The following is a 23803-nucleotide window of genomic DNA, read 5'->3' on the forward strand; positions in this document are numbered from 1 at the left end:
TCCAGTGCAAGGGCATACTGAGCACATCTATGTCTGCTTAAACCCACAGCAGCAAGTGGTTCCCCCTCTGACACAAAAACTAACAGTGGCAAAAAATAAGAACTTTAAATGATGAACACTAAGGAAAGAGAAAATAAAATGCTGTGCTGTCATACAGTCTTAAGATCAGAATATCATGGCATGACCTGTGATGCGCACCATATGTCTGTACTTCAAAATCCTGTAAGAGACATGTCAGAAAGTAATTATACACATTGCAGTTTCTTACTTCATAACCCTCAAAAGAGCATCCACTACAACATTGTAACACTTTGATGTATTGACTGTGGAACCTTGTAAGGCCAATATAAACTAAATGTATGATGACCAGTTAAACACAAAAATGCAGATATACTTAGCAGTAAGTTATCTAGGGATCCTGAGCATCAGATAGATAGCCTTTGTCTCCCAAAATCCAAAATATAGATAGGAATATGACACAATTATCATCACTTGCACAGGGTGTTATGTAGTGATCATTACAGAGAGAAGTTACGAAGTAATGATACACGTTACAGTTTCTGATTGACTTCACAACCCTTGCAACAGCATTCACTATAAAGTTATGACATATGGATGCTATCTCTAAATTTCCAAGGGCAATATAAGTCACAGGTACAATGAACAGTTCTACAACAGCAATGCTGATATAGTAAGCACTAAGTTAGATATGTACCCTGAGTATCAGACACTCAGATTTTGTATCCCTGATTCATAAAGGTAGAACACAGGGATATGGTGCAGTTATTATCACTTGCACAGGGTGTTGTGTTGGGGGGGGGGCTAGGCTGACAAAAGAGGTCAGTGAGTGTGTGTGCGTATGGAGGAGAAGAAGGCAGACATTAGGACAAAAAAATTGGCAGTGACACAAAATAAGTAACTAGTGTGTGTGTGTGTGTGTGTGTGTGTGTGTGTGTGTGTGTGTGTGTGTGTGTGTGTGTGTGTGTGTGTCTGTAGGGGTCTTCCAGGTGAAATTGGTGTGTGAATGTGTGCACAAACATAGCCAAGCTGGGTGCTAGTTCTACATCATGGTGTGTTGGACAGGTGTGAGCCATGTATAGTAGAGGTGGCAGTTCATCGTTGTCATCCCCGACCACAAAAACTGGCTCTGTCAGAAGTTGCACTGGCACGTTGTTGTCCAAGATCATGCTCACATGCAGTGCTGCTAACTGAACATGACTGTTGTCTGCTGGACAAGCTCCCTTCATGGGAATGCCCAGGATCATGACCCCATGGCCTGCCACATCTGAGTGTGGACATCACATTCACTGATAGAGCAGTGGAAGTACTGCCACTATGGAAGTGTGATTGGGCATGGCCATGCTGGCTATCAGTAGATGTTGTGTCTGACCTATGCCAACGAGGATGACATTCCCCTCCCAACAGAGGTTCCATCATAGACATTGCTTGTTCCATGATAGACAACCCTCGTTCCATCAGAGACACCCCTCTTTCCAATGTGTCATTCATCCAATCCAGTGAATCAGCAACACAGCGGAGGTAGTCACTGGATAGTAAGCATTTGTCTGGACCACCTATGGGAACATGCCTGTGCCTTTTTGATGGTGCTAAATATATGTAGAGTGGCAAGGGAGGTAACAACTGTATCAGGAGGAGGAGGGAAAGCAGGCCCCCCTGTGCACCCCTATCAATCCTCCTGTGTGGCACCTTGCCCACACATTGGCTACAGCCAGACTCAATGGGCACTGAAGCCACAGTAACCACACTTCCCTGATCAGTGTCCTCACCCTCCACCTGTCCAATATCTGTGAGTTCAGTGGACTGCATAGGCATAGGCCTACTGGCTGTGCGCAATGTAAATGCAAGGGATGGAGGTAAGTCAACCTCTGTGTCAGATTCAACCTCTGCACCCCCTGACTGTGCCATTGGCCACCCTCATCATCCGAGTCTGCTGAGACACTAACATCAGGTGGCACAGGGCCTACAGTTCCACTGTCAGACTCACCTGTGATAAAAAAAAAAACACGAAACACACAAATACATTAATACCAGCAGTACTACATTGCAATATTTGATAACAAAGTAACACTGCTGTCACTATTACAGACTGTCCAGAAATACACATGCCACACCCGAGATTGATATCACTACAATATTTGTTTAAATTGATCAGCAGTACTGACATCAAACTAATTGGCTTACCAATTGCAGATGGCAAGCATTCCTGGAGGCCTGCTGGTCCTGAAAAAAGTTAAGCAAACGGAAAGGGGAAACAACATCACAATCAACAGTAACACAGAGGTTAATTCATTTGCCTCTTTATAGCTGCAATAAACAATTGTTTAAAGAAGAATGCAGCTGACAATTCCAAGCTAAGCTTATACGTATAGCCATCTTCAATCACCCATCAATCAAATAAATACATATGACACATTTAACTTATTTAATTTCTTTACCTATGCAACAGCATTCAACTGTTCAAATAACAATGTCTTCCTGGAAGCTCCTTCTGGGATGTGGTTAGTATATCCAAAATGCTGGCTCCCACATCCAGCATGTGTGGTACAGCGCTCTGTGTCCCTTAGGTTTGCTAGGAACTGCTCATTGTGGGTGGGGGAGTCAGTGGTGGTTCCCTAAGAGGGCCTCCAGCTGCAACTAGGAGATCACAGCCTATTGCAACTGCTTGCCTTCTTACAGAGGTGATCAAATCAGTGAACTTGTGGCGCACCTGTTCATAGCTTTATCTGTGGCCAACCATGGAGTTGAGATCTGCAACAATTTGCTGCCATATTTGAAAATGAAGGGCCATCTCTTGCCTTCCCCTGTGAAGTAGGAAGACACCATGTTTTGCGTAAACCATCAATAATAACTTGGTATTCATAGGTTCATAGGTTCATAGGTTCATAATAGGCTATCTGCCCTGGGGCAATTATAAGCCTAGCTCGATTCTGTATGGCTTACGCCACCCCTTGATTTGAGTATACTGTGCCCTTTTTAAGGTTTAGTTTACTGTGCCTCTGTCTAATAGTGACACGGGAGTAATCCTTGGGACAAACCTACGATCCCCCATCCACCTATCGAGATTCTTCTTGAAGAGATTCAGTGAGGTGCTCTGCCTCACATGAACTGGAATTCTATTTCAGAGCGAAGGGAGCCTCTGGGTTATGAACCTGTCCCTCCAGCAAGTTCTATTTATTTCTGTGCTGAGGTTCAAGTCCCTCGAGCGTGTGGCTCTAAGGGATTTAGAGTTACTGAGGTGGAGCATGTCCATTAATTCTGGATTTGACATAGCTTTGTATGTCAGGCATAGATCGCCTCGAAGTAGGCGGTATGCAACTGAGTAGAGCTGGAGTTTTTTTAACTGAGCAGCATACGGCATCTGTTTGAGACCCTTGATCCTCTTGATGAGATACTTTTGGGGTCTTTCTAATTGCTGCAGGTGTCGGGTAAGGTACATCCCAAAAGGGGCATTGTATTCTATGATGGGCCTGATGAGGGATGAATAAATGGACACGATTACCTCTCTTGATCTAGATGTGAAACCCTTCGTGATGAGGTGGGCTATGTAGAAGGTCTTTCTAACCACTTTGGCAATGTGATTTTCAAAGGAGAGATTGCTATCAACTTGGGTCCCCAGGTCCATAATAACTTTCTCTGTACTTAATGGGTTTCCGCCTATGTGGTAATTTGTGGGCACATTGTTTTTGCCAAAGGGTATCACTATACATTTTTTGGCATTTAGCTTTAAACCATGGTGCTGGCACCAGTTATCTGTCTCTGTGAGACCTTTTTGAAGGATGTTTGTGTCAGCTGGAGAGTAGATTATGGTGCCCAGTTTGCAGTCGTCTGCGAACTTGGTGAGCCATAGTCCTCCCACGTTTGCCTGTACCTCAGAAAAGTATATACTGAACAAGAGTGGTCCCAGGACAGAACCCTGTGGGATGCCATTTGTGACCGGTTTCTAGTCTGACATGGCTCCAGCAACTCTCACTCTGTGGGTTCTGTCTTTGAGCCAGTTTGCGACCCATCTTGTGACATAGGGGTTTATATTTAAGCTGGATAGCTTATCTATGATGCCCGAGTGGGGTATTGTGTCAAATGCCTTTGCAAGGTTCAGATAGGCTGTGTGGACTACCTTCCCTTCATCTATGGCTTTGGTGACTGCTTCGAAGAAGTCAACCAGGTTCAAAAGGCAGGATCTGCACTTGACAAAGCCGAATTGGGTAGGATCTAGTGTCTGTAGGTCCCCAATGTCTTTGTTTATGAGCTTCATGATGATCCTTTCCATAGCCTTGCAGACTAAGCTAGTCAGGCTTATGGGGCAATAGTTTCCAGGGTCCATAGAAGCTCCACCTTTGTGGAGTGGGACCACTGTTGCTGTATGCCATTCTGTGGGCACATATCCTGTAGTGAGGCTGAGATTGTATAGCTATTTTATTTGAGGGATTAGTTCCTCTTGGAGTTCATGTAGGACACAACCTGGGACGCCATCTGGTCCCATGGAAGCAGTGTTTTTTTGCTTTGGCGAGGGCAGCCTTCACCTGAGCATTAGAGATGTTTGGGAGGCAGCCCTTTGCCGGGATATATACTTGCTCTTTTGGGGGGTGGAGAAGTTTGCACTGAACCTGTCTGCCAGGATATTGGTAATGTCTGTGGGTTCAGTGTATTTTTTGTCGTTTAGAATTAACTCAGAACAAGTCTGGGAGTTGCATCCCAGGTTCCTAACATAACTGAAAAAAGCCTTATGATTGTCTTTGGTGTCCTGTGCAATTTTTCTCTCAAAGCTGGCCTTGGAGGATTTAATGAGGGATCGTAATTTTTTGCTACTACTGATCAGAGATGCCTTCCCTATTAGGGATTTTGCTCTATCATGTAGTAGCTTCCTCCTTTTGTTGTACAGTTTATTTATGGCAGGGGTCCACCAGACTGGACACCTGCCTTTGGATGATTGGGTCTTGGTTTTGTTTGGGATAGCATGATCCATGCATTCCTGGAGATGTCCGTAGAATGCGTTTATATAGGATTCTGCAGTTTGGGCCGTAGTTTCCACTGGCCCTGGGGCCTTGAAGGATTCCACTTCAGTTTTGAGAAGTGAGAAGTTTGCTTTTGAGAAGTTTTTCACTGTGGTTTTCTGGGCTGGGGGTGGGGACGGGATGTGGACATCCAGTGAAATTAATTTATGGTCTGATCTTACCAATGAGGGATATACTTCTGGTGTGGAGCATAGAGTTCCCATGTTGGTAATGATCAGGTCTAGTATGTTGTCCCCTCTTGTGGGATTGGTGACTAGTTGTTCCATAGCATTTGAGTTTATAATTTCCAGGAACTTTTGGGCTAAGGTGCTGAGGCTTGAGTAGTGCTCCCAGTCAATGTTTGGGTAGTTGAAGTCACCCAATATAATGGTGTTCGGAGAGATCTTCATGTTCTCCAATGTTTTCAGGAAAGCTGAGTGGGATTCCTGACTTTGAGAGGGTGATCTGTAGGATGCTATAAACTGAAAAACAGTCTTGCCCACTGTTAGTTGCACATGGATGGTCTCCGATACTTCGTGCAATGCCACTAACCTGGAGGTGTGGATATCCTTGATAAATATGGAAACTCCCCCTCCTTTTGTGGTTTTGTCTGAGTTTTGGGGCCGAAAAGCATGATATGAGGTATAGCCTGGTAGTGCTGGGGTGCTCTCTGGAGCCTTGAACCAGGTTTCTGTCACTGCACAGATATCGATGTTCTCCATACTGAGGAGAGCTTTGAGTGTGTGCATCTTGAGGTTAAGACTTCTGGCGTTAAGCAGCATTACCCTTAGTTTCTTGTTCCTAGATCATTCAACAAATGTAAATTGTCTTTTGCATAAATTTAAGCATCTCTCTACCATTATTGTAGGTGTTCTAAAACAAAACAGACATATAATACATGTATCACATAACTGCAAAACTAGTGTTAACAGATGCAACATAAAATGTAGCCAGCCACTGTTACCCACTGGAGAAACATTAAACAGTCTACAGACATGATATACTAACAACAGGCAGGATGCAAAATGAGAGTAAGAAGAGCAACATATCCTTGTTAGTACTATACAAGTAAATCACTTTAGTTCCCAATCCCCACAAAACAGGCAAATGACCCTTTTAGCTAATAAAACATCTTTGAAATGCTGTTAAAGAACCTGTCCCTGAAGCATTTGTACATATGTCTCACACAGGATTCCTTTCCATGTATTTACATGTCTTGCCAATCCTGTGTACCTCTGAAATGGCTTGACAAGCATGGCTATGCCATCAGTACACTTCGAAATAATGCATACAGATAGCATTGTACAAACTTGTGCTTCACATTACTGTTAAATGCATTCTAGCATATGCAGTACGTAGGTGACAAAATGGAAACCTAACTTCTGAGATGCAGTACTCCTCTGTACAGATATCCCATTGTAAATGCTTACAATCACTGTTCTAAACATATAGAACTCTCCTCAACATCAGTTTTTCCTAGGTACAGGGTGGTCTTTTTATATGGTGTAGATTAATAATGGATTGCAGCTGTGGATGATTTTTGTTTGGGAGGAGGAATTCATAAAAACACTACAGTCTGCCTTACTTCCACTGGGTGGTTCAGCTTAGATCTAAAAAGTGTCTCTGGAAAGTCAACAGGCCTTTCTAATCAACATAACACAGATGCTACAAAACATGCCATGATGTTTGTGGATACATTAAAAGCCATGTCACTGTAACCTGTCTGGTATAGGATGAAGTTGTGTCTGCCTGGCCTCCAGCCCGATGTCTGACCACTACCTGGTGGGATTACTGCATATCCATTGCTAACATATAGCTGATGAGATGACATCAGCAGAGTCTGTTGAGGCCAGACTAAGTTTCCCACATGCTGGCATAAAATGCTCTCTGCAATGTCAAGTGACAGCTCACACACACACAGATACACCCACCAGAGTGCAGTGCGAATAGATCCTCTACCAAAGTACACAAAATACAGAACACAGGACTTAATGCAAGTGCCACAGATCAAGTCTGACTTAGAGTGTGTCAGGCAACAGTTTATACCTGATGACATCAGCAGTGTCTATTGAGAAAAAGCTAACAGTGTCACACATGGTGGTGTGAACTGCTCTCTGTAATGTCAAGCAACAGCTCACACATACACCCAGGTGACTGCAGTGAGAATAGTAGTCTACCTGCTTAAGTACACAGACTACAGAACACAGTACTTAACACAAGCACCACAGATCAAGTCTGACTTCGAGTGTGTCAGACAGCAGTTTATAGCTGATGACATCAGCAGTACCTGTTGAGAACAAGATAATAGTGTCCCATATGCTGCTGTAAAATGCTCTCAGTAATGTCAAGCAACAGCTCACATACACAGTTGACTGCACTGAGAATACAATCCTATCTATCTATCTATCTATCTATCTATCTATCTATCTATCTATCTATCTATCTATCTGTCTATCTATCTATCTTTCTATCTAACCAAACAGACTGCAGAACACAGTACTTAACAAAAGTGCCATGGCACAAGTCTAATTTATAAAGCAGTCCAAGTGGACATATAGTAGGTGACATCAGTGGGCTATGTGGGAGGAAAGAGGTTGGAAGGCTTGTATGAAAGGGATGTGTAGGCATGAGCAACTATAAAAAAACTGGACATTCATGCCATTGTAAATGTAGCTGTAGGATATCATGCCTATAATGCTAACTAGTGACACAGACACACAAAGTCAATGGAAGTGAGAGCAGAACCCCTACCTATTTAAGTGCACAGGCTACAGAGTATAGTACTTAATGCAAGCACCATTGCACAAATCTGATTTGACATCAGCAGGCCATGTGGTACACAACATCTTGGGAGGCCTGCCTTGGCACATAACTTCATAGCATTATATGAGGATAGTAGCCAAATAGCAGTAATAGCACTAGGCTGTTTAGAAGCCTAGCTGTGTAGTAACACAAGTACCCTTATTGACCATAGTTGGATATTTCAATTTAGCAGACCATGGTTGTGAGCACCACCAGCTGGCCGTGTCTATGATGGACCACACACTATTATATACTACACTTTGTAGTATGGTTGATATATGTGTGGAACAAGTACTGAGACCCCAGTGTTGTAGTGCTTGGTGGTGTGGGGGGGGGGGGTATCCTATGAATGTATTGTAAATATATGATGTATAGTTAGAGCAGGCCCTTGGTTTGTACTGTTTCCACATGTAGTTTTATATATATATATATATATATATATATATATATATATATATATATATATATATATATTATATATATATATATATATATATATATATATATATATATATATATATATATATACATACATTCCCATAGTGCAGCGAGCAGCTGGTTTGCACAATGGTGAACAAAGTGTACAAGCATGCGAGATACACCTGTTTACACACAAGTAAGCAGTGTGCAAATGCAAGTCCCATTGCAAACATCCGATAGTTCCAGCTGTACTCCAGGCCTGGTTTTTGCAATGCCTAAGAGCATTACTTCAATATATCTGCTTTATATTTGTGCCTGTCTGCTTCCTAGGTGGTTTGATTTGTCCTATTTCTGCAGTGCAGCACTTCACACAAACAAAATGAGTACAGTCAAACCTGTAATGTATTTGTTGTCTGGCAAAAATAATAGGAATATGGAACTGAAAAAAAGAAGAAATATATGAAATGAGGAAAACCAATATATGGCATATAAAGTAGGACATGACAGTACACATTTATATGATATTTCTATATAGCTTGGGATTTGAACTCTCACACCAGTGCATCTTCAGAAAACAGGATAGATGCCTTATTTTTTTTTCCCAGAGAAACAGCTTTGCAACACAAGACTGAAGCCATTCTTCACATAACCAGCTGTATCACAGTGTACACTGGTATCAAACCATCAACTGTGATTTGTACATTTAATTCTCTTTATTATATTTGGATGTAGTGCACTTAGTGATCACACAACCTGTTATGATTCTGCTTGGAAATATATAGCTGTGTCTTCTATGTTTGTGTCTCTTGGTACTTCATCAATCATCTGATCAGTAGTGTGAGACATGCAGTGTGTAAGCCATTCCATATCATTGATCTTAAAATGTGTGAGGATATTAACTGGGAACTGTATGATATGCAGTTGCCAGCAACTGAAGGCCAGGTTGGATGGCATAAACAGGCATATACTGTTCTTTTGGGGGGAGCATAGCTGAGTTACTGTTATGGCACTAACAAGAGTACACTGCTCTTTTGAGATGAGGAAAAAGTTCAATTACCGCTATGTCACAAACGAGCATAGCCTGTTCTTATGTGTTACTGCTATGACACAGACAAGGATATGATTATCTTGTTACTGTTGTTGCTCTGCATCCTGCCTGTTGTTTGATCTTGACAAGGGTTGTGAAGTCAGAAACTGCAACATATATCATTACTTTCTAACTTCCCTCATTAATTATTTACAAGTACAAAGGGTATGGTGCTAAAATGAGGCCATCCAGTGATCATCAGTATTCTTGAGAGGTATGAGTGTATTAATCTTTGATGCCTGAGCCCTAATACTTACTAATGAACACCTAGAAGTCAAATAAGTTACTGCCTCCACATGTTAAAGTACTTTTTATACAAATCCACCACTGTTTACTTGATTACTGTACCAAGTTACAAAATGCAAATATATGCTATAATATTATACAAGAATGCAATCTAGGTTCAGGGCTAACCTTGCAAATGCAGCAATTTGGCAGAAGTTTAGTTTAGGGCTGACTCTGTCTGATGCAAGCAGTGCACAGCCAACACATGGGGAAGTAATGGTTGTGTGAGTTGCCTGGCATTAATTTCACTATATGTATGTGCATAGGAAAAAAGTATTAAGCACCTAGGTCACCAATGAATGTGCTGTGCATTGTCTGTTCGCTATAGCAAGGGCATACTGAGCATGCCTACATCTGCCTCTAGGCACAGCAGCTAGTGCTTTCCTCTCCGAGTCCTTCTCTGACTGTGGCTGTGGTGACCTAGGTGTCGGTGGGGGGGATGTGTGCCCCTTTCTCTTGCTGATCCTGCTGCAGCTGTTTCTGCAGGATCAGGTTGTGTAGCATAAAACATACTATGAAAACTTGTGTACATGTGTGTGAATTATACTTCAGAGCTCCACCAGATGTATCTAGGCATAGGAACCTTGACTTCAGCAGCCCAAGCACACACACTGTGATATTTCTGGTTTGGCCTTATGCCTCATTATGGCATTCTTCTGCAGTTGTTTGTGCACTTTGGATGGGTGCCATCAACCACAGTTCCAGTGCATAGCCACCATCCCCCAGTAAATGGTCCTGTGGGACATCGCCCTAGCAAACATCTGGTACAACTGTGATGTGTGCCAGATATGGGAGTCATGATAACTGCCAGGGTTGCCAGCACACACATGCAAGATAATTCCATGGGTACTGCACACTCTGACTCCCCTATACTGGCCCAGTAATCAAGGAGCCTCAATCCTCACCACTAGCAACAGTGAGGGATGTACACATTGGGAGGATGACAAGTGCACACACACAGTAAAATGCAATTTCCGTGAAGAGCACACAGAGACAACAGTCCATCTGGGGCTGGTTTCTCCCTCTTTCTCCACATCCACAATAAGACTCCCACTGGCACAGTTATAGAGTTGAGATCTCAGCTGAGTGGTCATGCCAAAACCTCCAGCACCCTCTCTGTCCTACTGGTGCTTTATGTCCCTGTCCAATTAGCTGATGCACAGATACTTTGAGATTTGATTAATATACAAACACTCACACACACACACACACACTCAAACACCTGGGAAAGGCTAGCACAGGTTTACTAGCTATGCCCCCTTCTGCCCAGACTATAAGGTAGTAGTCACTGCCACCAACCACTCTTTATCAGCTACTCTAAGACCCTTAGCAAAGGGTTCCAGTCCTACTGTGTAATGTTACTATTAATACAAATGGTAGTTTTGACCAAGCACCAGGCTATTTGTTGTAGCATGTGCAGTGTCACAATATACATATGCAAGTACTGTAAGAGCTTAAATATGTCTCAGAAATATCAGCCACAAATATAGGTTTAAATATATTTAATAATAATAAATAATAAAAGAACAAGACAGTACTCAGAAAACAAACACAGTTACTTCAGAGTTCAAAATCACAGGAAATATTTTAAAACAACATTGCAGGGCAGTCTCAAATAAATACAGAAACATCTAAACTAATCTTTACTATAGTCTTATCTATATTCAAAAGAAATTACTATAATCTAGTTACTTACTATTAGCAAAGCAAATGCAGATATTGATGATGATGAGTGGATGTTGTCAGATCCAAAGGCAAATACAACATACACAGTCTCTCTCTCTCTCTCTCTCTGACAGAGTTCTTAAATTAATATCAAACATTACTACTGGGCTAGCCTGGATGACATCACTTTTTGTCACCTGACTTCAGCTCCCAGGCTAAACCAGAAACTAATTGAATTTCACATCCCTGTGTGAGAAATACATATTTCTCAGATGTTTGCCCAGAACTGTGTAGCTGCTAGCTAGTCATAAAGTAATAAAACTGTTTACACTTTAAACCTAGGAATTACATCTCTCCAAGAGAATAGAAAAAAACTTCTAGCTCTAGACATCATGTCTTCTTGCTGCATTGAAACTAACTTTTATAGCACATCATAAAGCACTTACTTTCTACTTATTTTCTTGAAGTTTTGTAAGTTAATCTTCTATGTTACAGCAAGGTATGCTGTGGTTACATTCTTAAAGCTCAGTACATAACATACAGTTCTGTATAAATCATATCAATATTCACAAATTACATAAAATTATTTACCAAATTCTAGATAGCTGGGCTGGCAGTGTCGCACACACAACTTGGCAGTTGATAGAGTGGTATCCCTTGTGGTTAATGCAGATTCTACCCTGCTCACCAGGTGGTGCTTTGATATGTACATGAGTACAATCGATGGCACCCAGTACTTCAGGGTAGTGGGTTACATAGTACACCTGTTGCATATTGCTAGCCCTCTCCTCAGCAGAAGGAGGAAATATATGTGCGCACTGGCATGCATGAGGATAGCATCCAGGAACTGGTGGAGGATCTTGGATATTGCTACCTGTGGCACCAGTTTGTATTTGAAAAATACATGTAGCTAAGATTCAAAGGGCTACACATACCTTAGCTTCCACTGGATGGTTTTCCCTTGTTTGGCTCTGGCTCTAAATTGAGGGTGGTAGAGTTCACAGAGTTCTTTTAATGTGACCCTGTCCACACTGTAGCACTCTACAATCTCCATGTCATGTAGCGTCTGAAAAATTACCCCTGGCCTGAACACCCTTCTTCTTTTTCTTAGCCTAGGCATATTGTCACCAGAACCAGCAGCATTGGCCTCAGCCTGTAGCACATACATATTGAGCAAACTGCAGCAGCCCTGAACATTTTAGTGTGCAATCCACATCTCTATGAACCCCAAGCAAACTCCTCCCACCCTCATGCAAATAAGGTAAGTGGAGGCACAATTTGGTATTACTTTCCTCTGTTCCTGTGATATTGTGCAAACATGGAGCACAAAAAGTGAAGGAAAGGTTGTACACCCTATACTAGAACCCAGGACCATCTATACTCTAACCCTACACATACACATGCTGCCACAAGAATAGTTACATGACAAGCAGAGTGAAACGTGCCATTCATTGCTCTATTTCCCATGATTGTGTTGAGCCACATCACACAAACAATGACAAAAATAAAGAAAAATTCTTAGCAAAGTGTACAGAGATGGCACATTTTAACATAAAATTCAGAGGATGAAACAGAACCTGTGCATTGTGCACTGCTTACATACACTTTCACTGTTCACACACCTACATGTACACCTCTGCAAATGTAACCCGACATCCCCCGATGTCATCATTTACTGTTGACATCCATTGAAAACAAACACTGTGGAAGTGCCTACATGGAGTGAAAATCCCTACACAGTTACTATATTTTGCAATTCAACAATTTGAATGGGTTTTGACTTCATTTCCATCTTCACCATGCTGACAGCCCTTAATTGACACTGTTCGTAACAGTGTAGGTAGGGAAACTGAAGGGGAAGTCCAGTATTGTAAATACATGGGAGAGTATTACATTGCTATACATCTGCAAAGAGGAATACAGTTTTGGATACAATGTGACTCTATTCCATCAGCTAAATACTGCATATGCTTACATGACAGTATGAATAGTCTGCTTCATGCGGTTTACACTTTTAGCTGACTACATTAGTTATGAGTATATTCTTCATTTGGGGATGGGGAGTGCAGCTGCCATTTATGTCATGGCACTTAAGGATTGTTGCTATTGTTATTCCACTTTTGTAGCATCTGCCCTGTCTAATAAAGTAATAATGTTATAATGTGTCTGCTGTTATATGTTAAGGTCAGTTCTGTACAAATCTAAGACCTTTCACTTACACTTTTTTCTGTGTAGACTCCTTTTCATGGCTGTATTTGGAAAGTTTTCGAATACACAGGCAACATGAATATGGAGTCTACATGGTTGATTTACAACTTGTTGAATTACTCCATACTGTAGGTTTGCTTCATTAGCATACAATTCAGCTACTTATGCTGTAATTAGCATTCCATGGAAGTTACAGTGTTTGCACATTAGTGAATGCCGCTACACAGAGTTTACTGAATCTAAAATATTTGCTTTTGTATGCGTATCACACCGCTAAGTGCACATAGTAAAAAATGACTGTGCAAGCTTTATTGAATCCTCCTACTCATCTTACTGAAGATTTTTAAATTCTACATAAATTAGAGAAAATGTGCAATAAATGTAAAGTTATATCATGTTTTTTCAGGTTTAGGGAGCATTATAACTTTGGCTAAACTGAAATTGGTTAAAAAAACAATATAGATAGTTTTCCAAAATAAATTTAGTAGCTGGCCTGTTACTACCATTTTATAAAAACATAAAAATTAGGTGGGCCTCTATTAAGGTGATGTGCTTTCCAAAATAATTCTATTAACTGCTTAGGTTATTAGTGTATCTAGCATTTGAAAGTTATTTTTGAAAGTCATTTAGATTACTGCTGTTCAAATTAATGATTTAAGATAAAATCTAATGTTTTTTTCTTTGTGGTTAATGGGTTCACTAAGAGATTCACAATTCTCCGCAGCAGTAATTTTATTGATATAAACTGCTCTCTATAATAACTTACCTGTATAGTCCATTATCATTGGGATGATAATTTCCCAACTTTTTTCTAAACACCTTTGCCAAGAAAAATAGGTAAGCCTTTTATATGAGTAAAGTAACTAAGTTTGTCCCGTAGTATTTAAGTCTGCTCATATAATAAGCTCTTTAATCTTTATTTGGAGACTTTTTAATTTCAGCAGTAGGGTTTCATCTTGATATTGATCTTCCTTATATTTGTATCCTGTGTTTATCAACTAATTTTTGATTGCATTTCTTAACATTTTGGGTACACTGTTAGCCCTGTTTTGAACCCCAGTTCTAAACTGCCTCAGTATTTTTGCAAACCTGAACTATTTTAATATAAGTCTAACTTTATCTCATTAAGCTATCTCCATTAGCCAGTTAGTCAATATCTTTTTTCTTCTACTTTATTTTTGTCTCCAAAAACTAGCTAATTTGATTTCCTTTTTGTAATGCGTTTTAAAATATTAAATCCCCTACTTCTAACTTAAGCCAATTAAGGTGTGAAAAGGAAGAGAACTCCATACTGACATCAATTAATCCACTAGAAGTAGTTATTTCTGCAGGTGTAAAAGAAAAATCCTCACTGATAGGATATCGTGTTATCCAGATATCAGTTTTAATCTGACCCTCCCATTTCTTCCTTAATAATATATGCATTAACATTTTGTAAACTAATCCTTCATCTGAAAGTCTGCTGATACATAGGTCTTTGACAGTATTAAAATAATTTCTCAGTATTATTGGGTATTGACAGCTACTGTTATTTCTTGGTACCTTCAATAGGAATGTTGAAGCTAGAGCATCATTTACAGTGGAGTTACATGAATGTCATGCTTAAATAACCCAATTAAGCTTTATTATTGGCAGTCTGCACCAGAATCAAAAATGATTTATTTCATTATCAGGCTCTAATTGAGTTTTAGTGATTGGAGGAATATGTATATTGATAAGCACACAACTTTTAGCATAGATTCTTGATAGATGCTAGCCAGTGGTACAGAGGTTTTGTTGTTGCATCACAGCAAGAGGTTCTCTGGTTTGATTATCAGCTGGGGTACTTTCTGTGCAGAGTCTGCCTGATTCCTTTTGTGTGTGTGTGTTTTCTCCAGGTGCTCAAGTTTCCTCCCACGTTAGAAAGACATGCATCTGGAGCATTTTTCCCTGGGCCTCCGCTGAAAATTGGTTTCATTCCAAGTTGGACATTCCTGGTAAAACAAATGTTAAATAAAATAAATAAGAATAAATCTACATACTTAAGATGCTCTTCACACATCCTCTTTAAGCTGTTTTCCTGCAGCAATATCACTCTGGAATTATGTGAGTACCGAAAGAAGGGCTACTTGCATATAATTATTTTAAAAGATTCGAGGTCCATTAATGGGACTGTCAGATCCTCCTGACAGAAAGGGACAGACAAATTCTTCTTTGATTGGCCTGTTAATAATTATGAAAATGAAACAGATGCTTCTCTTGCTAAGCTGAGTTTTTAAGAAACTCACTGGTTTTGATATCCAAACCTACTAATCTGCCTTTAAAGTTTGCAAAAAATTGTACACCAGGATAGCAGCAACTTTAATTAATTAATTAATGCATTATTTAATTTGTTAACCTAGTAGGTGAGCTGATCTACTGACTGTCTTTATTTCCAGCTAAAGGCTATACACATAAGGTAAGAGATTAGCAAATAGAATCCTGGGGTATATTGCAATTCACCATATAATAATTTGATATAATTGTGTGTAAAGAGTCATGGGAGTGATCCGTAAATTGTTTATCTAACTCATTATCATCCATGTGGGAGTGGCCATAGTATCTGGCAGTGACCTGGGCGAAGGAGCTCTTCAGTGCATTTTAAAACTGTTTTAACATTGTGGACATATTAACATGCATGATCAAGAATAGGTGATTTTTTAAAATAATAGTAGCATTGGCCTTGTCCTGTGTTTATCTGATTTTTGATGTGGTCATTTTCTAGTCTAGTTCTATGGAAGGATGACTAAGTAACAAGAAGATACCATCATTATGATCATAGTGGAGATCCTAAGCAAATTAACATTTGCAGCATCTTCTCCTCGATGGGGCCATCTTACTTAAAACATTGAGGAAAACTGAATTGAAACAGAATGTAGAATCCTCCAAAGGCATAATATAAAATACGAGTAGTTGGAATGCAAGTTTTCATTTTTGGATCAAGCGATTGAGTGTATAATTCAAGATTTGTCATTACAGAGAAAAAGGGGGCATTTCATGGCCTTTATATTAAATCTGGGGAAAATGCAATTAATGTTTTTTTTTTTTCCATTTTACTATTCCACTTTTTTCTGCTCATCTAAATTATATCTGTGTTACTGCATATTGGAAGGGATTCTAAAAATAATATAATTAAATGAAATATAACTGATAATAATTTAAGTGATTCAACAGTCTGAATAGCTCAAGTATTCTGAAGCAGATCAATACTTTTTCCTCCTACCCATTCCCGTCTCAGTATGGATGATAGTATAGTAAACACATTCTAGATTGTCAATCTTGCCATGGGACTTTGGGTCAGGCAGAAGAGTAGAACCATGCTAAGTGTTATCAGAAGGATACGCACAAGAAGATTTAGTTGGTCAGATCATTTTCCTTATGCCTTCTAACAGATAATTAGAGGATTGCAAGTTTGTCTGGAAGAATTGCCAGTTTGTAATATTGCACAACTTGATCCAGGTCGCATGAAGAATTTACATATTACACTTACGTTTTGGTGTTGAGAACATTGTAAAGCTAAATACAATGCCCTGTGGTACTCACTCCTGTCAGTCTGCGCAGTGAAATGCTTAACTTCTCTTAACTCTGCTTAACTCTGATATTTTAAGGTATACTTAATAATGCCGTGGTGGTACAGCGGTAGCGTTGTTGCCTCACAGCAAGAGGTTCTCCTGTTAGATTCATGGCTGGAGTGCCTTCTGTGTGGAGTCTGCATGTCCTCCTCGCAGTCGAGTGGCCTCTGAAAGACAGGTGTGAATGGGTGTGCCTTCGCTGAAGGATGGGCGTCGGGCTGGCAACTCGGCACCATAAAAATTGACTGCCAATCATTAGCAGACCGGAGTTCCGCTGTGGCGACCCCTAACCTGGAAAAGCCGAAAAGACAAACAACAACTTAGAACATTTTCTAAATAATATAAGAATGTAGGAAGCAAATTTGCATGAAGCAGTGTGAAAGCATGAGTTATCTAAGTTGGAAATTGCTTGTTTAGTTTATGTGTCAGTTCCCATCTGTCAGCTCAAGTATTCCTCGATTCATGTCTGTGATTTCCTTATGTTCTTTATAAAAAAACATTAAGTCACTCCAAGTTCACTTGGCTGTATGCTAAGTGATCTGCCAGTGTTACAGTGTCAAACTGGATCATTCTTAAATGCATTCTTTGGAAATTTCATATTAATTATAACATTAGCTAACATTTTTGTCTGTTTGGTAGCTTTGGTAGGTTAGCAAATTATCAATGAGTTTCAAGAAAGTTAATTCTTGAACATAAAACCATTGTGTCTTTCCAGCTTCAGTGATGCTTCTAAAGTATTCATTTAAAAAAAGAAATAGGCAGAGAACTTTCTTTTTACAAGCAATCTAAGGCCATGAACTTGTTAGGAATTCTGTTTAGAATTGTACAGTATACAAGGCTTTGCCCCCCCCGCCCCCGCACATCACCTTGCTAATGTGTACTAACCTTAACCATGCCCCTTACCCCAACAGTAGTCCTTCCTCAGGAAATATCCTTTCCCAAACAGCAGCACTACACAAACACACACACACACACACACACACACACACACACACACACACACACACACACACACACACACATGCACAGACACACACACACACACACACACACACACACACACACACACACACACACACACACACACACACACACACACCACATTCTCCTACTCCAGGTCCAAAACCTGTTATATATACAAATCTTCTGCATTCTGCAAATATACATAATAGGAAATATGAAGTTGGTTTCTTTCCCTCAGAAGGCTACCAACTGAAATATTGGGCACATAAAATTTTAAATTATTGACCAGCGGTGCTGTTATGGGTTTTTTATTACAATTTTTGGGGGGTTTTGGTCAGTGCTTGATAATCACTTGAGCCCTGGCTTAAGAACCTACAGAGAGTGGAAAACAACACCATAGCATTGCAAACAATATTGTAGGTATTTTTTTTGGCATGCACAAAACTCACTTCCAGTGTCTCAACATGTATGAAGGTTATTCCAGAACAACCTTGCCATAGTCAGCCGGATGATTTTAGCATGTTGCATACTAAAATAATGTTTTCATGAGGAGACAGGTTGCACAAGTCCAGAACACTGGTATGATCAGATCATTCATCTACATGGGCAGCAGGAAAGTTGCAACACCGTCAGTGTCTGATGGTAGTATGGTGAAATAACAGCACCTGGTTGACATATCACCTCATCAACATCATAGGCACAGTACATGGGATTGCAAGTCAAGAGGTAATGTCTAGACCAAACACATAGGGATTGACATGCACATAGTGGCATTGCATTGTCACACAGAGCAAACATGACACAGCAAGATAAATATCAAGCAATATTGGTCAATTCATGTTCAAAGTGCACTGTGCATCAGACATTCATACATACACTACATAGGAAGAATGGTGGTGAGCACCACAGTCATCATCATGTGCACAAGTTAATAGGGACAAAATGACACATCTAGTGATGTGGACAGTATAGTCAGGGGATGTCATGGGGGGGTCTATATTAAAATCTCGAAGTTTGACAATATTGAATACAATATTGTCGATACAAGAATACCGAAAGTGCACTACATCGAACGTTTAAACAGAAAATCTCCGTAGGGGGAGATTTCCATTTACTTCAATGTAGTGCATTCTCGGAGTTGGTATATTTAAGTAGGGGGGTGTGGGGTGCAGGGGGGAGGCTTGCCCCCTGCCTACACACTATTTTGTTTTTTTTTTTAATTTAGTATTTTTTTTTTGGTTTCGATGGTTTAAGACTTCGATCACTAAAGTTTAATCTTTAGTGATTCGAATTTTAAACCTTCAAGATTATAATATAGACCTGTCACAGGTGGTGGGATACACCTAAAAAGAAGCCATTGGCCTAGTGGTATTAACTTGGTCAAAAAAGTGCAAATAAATTTAAATTAAAATATTCCATTTAAAAATAATAACCTCCTGTGAAAGGATGGAAGTGCCATTACCCCCAGTAGAGATGATGCATGACTGTGAGACAATGTCCTGGATGCTCATGAGGTATTTTGCCAGTGGGTTCTATATGTCATGGTCACTACAATGAGAGGCAGCTGAGTGCTGCACACATCCAGATGCAGATGATTCTTATCTACCCCACAATGACCCTGCGATATGGCTCTCCCTTATATGCATCCTATCTTCTTCTCTCATAGCATTGCCAGCATGGTACTGATGGCACTGACAGTCTTCCACATGGAGGTGGATTGGAAGTGGTGTGGATCACTATACATGTGACAATACTAATGAGAACTGCATCTCAGATCTTCATGTCATCAAGAATACCATGATACACAGATATCAGCTTCATTCTGCCTGCATGACATTGTGACAGATCTTCTGATTGATACTGAGTTTACCCATATGTCAGGAGTCTGTTATGACATAAAATGGTATTGTGTCCTACTGCAAGGCAACAAAATGGTGGGCACTCATTCACCGCCATCGTTGATGCCACAGTGAAACATTCCACCCATGGGGAATGGAGATGGTCAGCACTCAGACTGTGCAGCTTTAGGTACATATATGGGCAAGGCCACATTTTCAACCTGTAATGTGAATAAATGTTCATCCAGAATGAAGGCAGACACTGCCATTCTGTAATTGGAGTATGGCTTAGGTATCTGTGTCTCTTCATCTTCATCAGGCCCTGCAGATATGCCAGCATCAGCATATTGTCTTGTCCCAACTTCTAGAGGTAATAGTCTAGCACTACTTTGCCCTGTGAATGCATAAAAAAGATATGTGTGAGTGTGCATGAGTACTTCTGCCAATACCAGAACCCTGTACTATGCATGTTGTGGATGTCCATGCAAGATGCACCATACATTTTCAGTGTCCTTATGCTATCATCCTAATATGGTGGGTTAATTAATGTACTTATAACAACCCATAAACTGCATATTTTCCTTAGTCATGGTAACATTGGCATGTGTAATGCTACTGTACAGAAATATGCTCACCATGGTATTAACATGGTGCAGCATCCCGTAAGATGCATGAGGGTAGGTCTATCCTCAAACTAGCTAGTGCTGACATCAAAGATGATTTCAGAATAAATGACCCACTGCAGTTACACTAAACCATCTCTGGTCTCTTTTAGCTGGATGTTTCCAGTCATCCCTACCATAGTTAACCTCTCAGCTTGTATAGAATGTGCCCTTGCCTTGACCCAGCACAACACACCATGTTTGTGATATGTTTATGACACTTCTGTCATGTGTAATTGCAGCCTTCCACAGCATTTTATGTCAGGGACCACTGTCTTCCACACCTGGCTCCATAATGGCTGCTCAGCACCCCTTCTTTCCAACAGGTGCCATCCACTTGTCCTAAATACCTAAAACAAGACATCATTTTCAGCAGGGCTGAAACTGGCCAGCCTCTGACAGCCACCCCATTATCCTGGCATGCAGACATTTGCTACATATGACACAGGACTATATACAGTATACTAATGGAACATGAAATACGAAGCTACAGACTAAATGGTAATGTAGTTATACATTATCACAGGGGCAGCTACAGAGTTATGCTAACTGACACATGTATGGACACATATGAGAACATGTGTAGTAGGTGTACATGCAAGACATTATTAAATGCACACTCCATGAAGTTAACTCATTAGTTAGGACCAACAGGTAGGTATAAAGTAAGGCATTAATTCCTCCTGCTAATATGAAGTGACACTTTGGGAAACATCAGTGACACAGCACTACCTTAATATAATATGGGGAAGTGTGTAGGAATACACTTGCTATATATACCACAATGGCTACCATATAAATAAATAAATAAATAAATAAATAAATAATGTACATCAAGCAAAGCATATATATAATAGAAACAGCATCACCATCATCAACCTCCTTTCTTCCCATCTTCTACATGCAGTCAACTGTCGCCATCTCTCTCTATTCAGTGCACTCTCCTACCTTCTTTGATACACATGCTTGACTGTCACATGTATTGTCTAACACAATCCATCACCTCTTCATGAGATGCCCTAGTTTTCTCTTGCCTTCTTCCTGTATGCCTCAAATCTTCTTCACCAAATTTTCTTCTAATTTTCTGCACATGTGCCTGAACCATATTAATCTGTTCTCTTTGACCTTTTCTGCAATTGGAGCTACTTTAGCTTCTACTCTTATGCCCTCATTTCTTCATCTGTCCAACAGTGTGCATCCTAGCATCCACTTCAGGCACTTAAGCTTCATCATCTCTAGCTCTCTCAACTGCTCTGCTTTCATTGTCCAGGTTTCTGTATTCTGTACCACAGTAGTACTGGTTGTACTGCTGTTTTATACACCTTATATCTTAGCTTCTTTGCATTTGTCTGTCATATACTACACCTGACACTCTGTGCCAGTTTGCAGCCCATCTGATTCTAGCTTTGATTTCCTCATCAGACCTCTAACTGCCCAGATTTTCACAGAATGGCCAGACTTTTGATTCAGTTTTATTCTGTTCCTCATAAAGTTTTGATTTTCTGGCAAATTGTTAGCAATTCATTGAGAAATGAACATAGAACTTAATGACAGTCATTTGAATTTTAAACTTCATACTCTTCAGAAAATTAATGCAAATGCAAAACTTGTTATTCTATCAACTTTCTAAGTTTTTTAAAGCAGTATTTAAAAATTGTCCCTATTTCTGGGCTGTTGACCCCCCCATTATTTATGGCATTGTCGAGATTTCTTGCTCTAAGAGGTTGGGAGACATGCTCTTCATTTAGATTTCCCTTCTTAACCAACCTTCCAAGATACTTGAAACTGTTAACGTGTTCCACTATTTCCCCTGCTATCTCAATTTTCATCTTCTTCTGATTTCCCCCATTTGCTACCATTACAACTGTCTTATCTGCACTCAGTTTCATCCCATGCGCCATCAGTGTTGCATTCCATTCCTCCATCCTTTGCTGAAGTTCTTGCTCAGAGTTTGCCTGTAATGCCACATTGACTGCATAAACCAACTTTGCTGATCTGTCCCATCTGACCTGTTTGCTAATGTAGTTCATACCCCATATGAGCAGCAGAGAGCTCAGAGCTGAACCCTGATACACACCACCTCCCACTGGGGACCACTTTGTGAGATTGAAGGCTGTTTGTACTTGCCCATGTACATAGCTTGCACAAATTCTACCAGTGTTTCTAAGACTTCAAACCACCTCAGAACTGCCCAAGTCATCTTTATTGGGACTTTGTCATATGCTTTCTACAAGTCTAGGAATGCCCAGTTTGACTCTTTCCTCATTTATAGCCTCTTCTTAAATATCTGTCTCACTGCAAGCCCTGGGTCAGTTGTGATGCATCCAAATCTGAATCTGAACTGCTCATCTCTCATCTTACTTTCTACTGCTCTGCATATTTGTTTATCAATCACCCTCTCCAGAACTTTTGTTGCAGTATGATAGGAGTTTGATACCTCTGTACTGCTCACAGTTTTGAATGTCCCCTTTATTCTTGAGCACAGGCACTAGTATGTTTATTCTCCAGTCATCTGAGATATGCCTTTCTCTCCACACTGCTATGATTATCCTCAGGAGTCATTTCTCTCCTATCTCACCCAACATCTTTACCATGTCTGTTGAGACCTTATCTGAACCTGCTGCTTTCCTTGACTTAATTTTCCTTATGCAGTTCTTACACTTTTTGTGGTGGGCTACTCCTCTTCTCACATTGCAGGCTATGTCTGGGACAGTATAGCACCTGTGGGGCTTTCTTCATTCAGAAGCTGCTGTAAGTACTCCGTCTGCCTTTGATGACCTGTGGACTGGTGATCAGGTTCTTGCTTGCAACCCTTATGAAGGGTGTCTAACTATCCTCTTTATCTTTATGTCTTTGCCTTGCAACCTGATATAGTTTTTCTGTGTCATCTACTGAGTCCGATTCCAGAATATGGTAGAGTGCCTCTGATGCCTTGTTCTTTGCTATTGTAACTCTGTTCTTAGGCTCTTTGGTAGCTAACAAGTATTCCTTCCTAGCCTGACACATATGTTCTATCTTGCACTTTTTTCCTGGATTATTCTTTCTTTCTTTCTTTCTTTTGATGACTTCCTGGAATTCTGCATTCTACCACCACCATTCCTTATATAACTTATTTCCATACCTGACTTGGATGCATATCTGTTCTGTAGTCCTCACAGATACAGTTTTGAAAGGCCTTTATTCTTCATTAACTCCACTTATTTCTTCTTTTCCTTGAGGTGCTACAGCCCTGAGTAATTCCTTGAACTGTTGTGCTTTCTCTCCAGACAAG

This window comes from Protopterus annectens, chromosome 1.part1 (assembly GCF_019279795.1).
Source record: "Protopterus annectens isolate FY-2018-M chromosome 1.part1, PAN1.0, whole genome shotgun sequence".
Taxonomy (NCBI): domain Eukaryota; kingdom Metazoa; phylum Chordata; order Ceratodontiformes; family Protopteridae; genus Protopterus; species Protopterus annectens.